Source organism: Erinaceus europaeus, chromosome 12 (assembly GCF_950295315.1).
Source record: "Erinaceus europaeus chromosome 12, mEriEur2.1, whole genome shotgun sequence".
Lineage (NCBI taxonomy): Eukaryota > Metazoa > Chordata > Mammalia > Eulipotyphla > Erinaceidae > Erinaceus > Erinaceus europaeus.
In genome coordinates, this window is record NC_080173.1 from 39,282,109 (window position 1) to 39,285,000 (window position 2,892).

Genomic DNA, 2,892 nt, shown 5'->3' on the forward strand with positions numbered 1-2,892 from the left:
AACTCCAACTTCATCAGGACCTGGAGAGAGGAGGAAAAAGGGAGGGACATTTGGATATAATAATAGGTGTATGTGTGACTTGGAAAGGAAGAGATGGGATCAAAAGGAAACAAAAGGCCAAATAAATACAAATATAGACAGATAGTTGTAGAAATAATAGTCAACCCATTCTACAACCTTGGGAGAACTGCTGTAGATTCTAGTGGAGGGACTAGGGATCCAGGACTCTGGTGGGAACAGTGCCCAGTTGTACCCCTGCTATCTTGTAATTTTATAAATCAATATTAAATCATTAAAAAAAAGAAAAGTGCACTGTAGGCAAACTTTCTGCAGTTAATATGTCATAAGTAACTTGTTAGTGTATTCTCATGTATGTTTATTTTTGGTGCAAGGGATTAAATCCAGGGACTCATATGGGCAAGACTTGTGCTCATTCAGTGTACTACATCCCTAGCACCCGTGAGTCTGCCCAGGCTCCTTGGGAAGATGTCAGTGCCAGCTGCCCCACATCCAGCTGTGTGCCCCTGGGTGCATGCCCAGACTCCACATCTGTTCATGTTTGCCAAGCGGGGGCAGGGTCCAGAGTCCCAGCTAAGACAAACAAGTCCCTGTGTGGGAAACTCTGTATGGCTTTTGTGCATGAGAAATGTCAGTCCACCTCTCATTGTTTTGGGGTGGAGGGGCAGAGCACAATTTGTTTTGTGCTTGTGTGAGGCAAAGACAGAGAGCTCACTAGCACCATGTTGGCCCTGGCCGGACAGCATTTCAATGGGCACAGCTCCTCCATGCTCACCCACTGTGCTCCCTGCCCATGGACAAAGACAGGCTGGGGGAGTTATTCCCCTATGAGAAAGGCCACATTGCTGAATTATGGCAGAAGAGGCCTCTGCTGAGGGCTTGGACAGCCAGGCTCTACAGATGTGCCCCGGGACTTGCTCATCCTTAGGGGACCCTCACCCCTACTCCCTGTTGTTGGGGGCTGGGCCCACTGCCCAGGAAGTCCAGGCCATTGTTTCCATGAGAGTCTGAGCGGGTCAACCCCAGACCCTCCCCCCCCTGTGGGCTGAGATATAGCAGGTCCATCCTGACTTCTGGAATTTATGACTTGGACCCCTGGACATAGGTGCCTCTCTACACATGCCACCCTTCCTCCCTTTTTAAACTAAGACCATAAATTACTGTGTATGGCTAACCTGAAAACTGCCAGCAAACATCCTGATTGCTCAATTGCCTCTCTTCCCCCCTGCCTAAGGTGCCTGAATCTACTTCTGGAAAAATACACATTGTGAAGCTTGTGATGAAACCTTGTATGGTAACTCCTCACTTGTGATCAAATGGTTTGTAGGTTAAAATGTGACTATGCATTGTGTTGCTTTGTGTTTGGGTTAATGATTACCTTAATCTCCTGCCTGTGCAATGAGTATACCTGCTAGATTTCTCTCTCAATAAATGAGTTGCCCCACGGAGGATCTCCCAGAGCTGACTGCTTGTCTCTCTGAGCACTTGCCCTCACCACGCGGAGCTACCCTAGGACTCTGTTGCCCAACAGCCGGGGAGGCAGGGGACCTGGAGCAACCAACCAGCACCCTGTCACCCTGTCCTTTTTTTAAAATTAATTAATTTATTTATTCCCCTTTGTTGGCCTTGTTATTTGTTGTTATTGATATTGTCATTGTTGGATAGAACAGAGAGAAATGGAGAAAGGAGGGGGAAGACAGAGAGGGGAGAGAAAGACAGACACCTGCAGACCTGCTTCACCGCCTGTGAAGCAACTCCCCTGTAGGTGGGGAGCCTGGGCTCAAACCAGGGTCCTTACACTTGTCCTTGTGCTTTGTGCCATGTGCTACTGCCCGACTCCTGCACTCTGTCCTTCTAACAGCACCTTTCCAGGAAGAGGGGACAGAAGAGGGTTTATTTGGTTGTTTTTTTGGTTTTTTTTTCAACTTCTAGGTTCCTGGACTTTTTGAAAATTAAAAAAAATATTTATTTTCCTTTTCATTGCCCTTTTTTATTGTTGTAGTTATTGTTGTTGGATAGGACAGAGAGAAATGGAGAGAGGAGGGGAAGACAGAGATGGGGAGAGAAAGATAGACACCTGCAGATCTGCTTCACCGCATGTGAAGCAACTCCCCTGCAGGTGGGGAGCCAGGGGCTTGAACCGGGATTTTTATGCCGGTCCTTGCACTTTGCGCCACTTTTTTTTTAATTAGTGATTTAATATTGAATTACAAAATTATGAGATAATGGTTACAATTCTGCTCCATTCCCACCACTAGAGTCTGTGTCCCCATTCCTTCCATTGGAAACTGAAGTAGTTCTCCCAAGGTAACAAATATGAGTTGACTATTATTTCTATAACTATATTTATATAAATTTACCCATTTTTCTATGATCCTTCCTTCTCATTTTTTTACTGTTACATTTTATTGTTATTTATTTATAAAATAAAAAATAACAAGACCATAGGATAAGAGGGGTACAGTTCCACACAATTTCCACCACCAGAGTTCCATATCCCATCCCCTCCCTTGAAAGTTTGCTTATTCTTTATCCCTCTGGGAGCATGGACCCAGGATCATTATGGGGTGCAGAAGGTGAAAGGTCTGGCTTCAGTAATTGCTTCCCCACTGAGCATGAGCGTTGGCAGGTGCATCCATACACCAAGCCTGCCTCTCTCTTTCCCTAATGGGGCAGGACTCTGGGGAAGCAGGGCTCCAGGACACATTGGTGAGGTCCTTTGTCTGGGGAAGTCAGGTTGGCATCATGATAGCATCTGAAACTTGGTGGCTGAAAAAGCATTAAGATACAAAGCAGGAAAAATTGTTTAATAGTTAGGAACCTAAAGGCAAGGATATAGCAGGTGAGTTTTGGGATCTCCATTTTGGAAAAAGC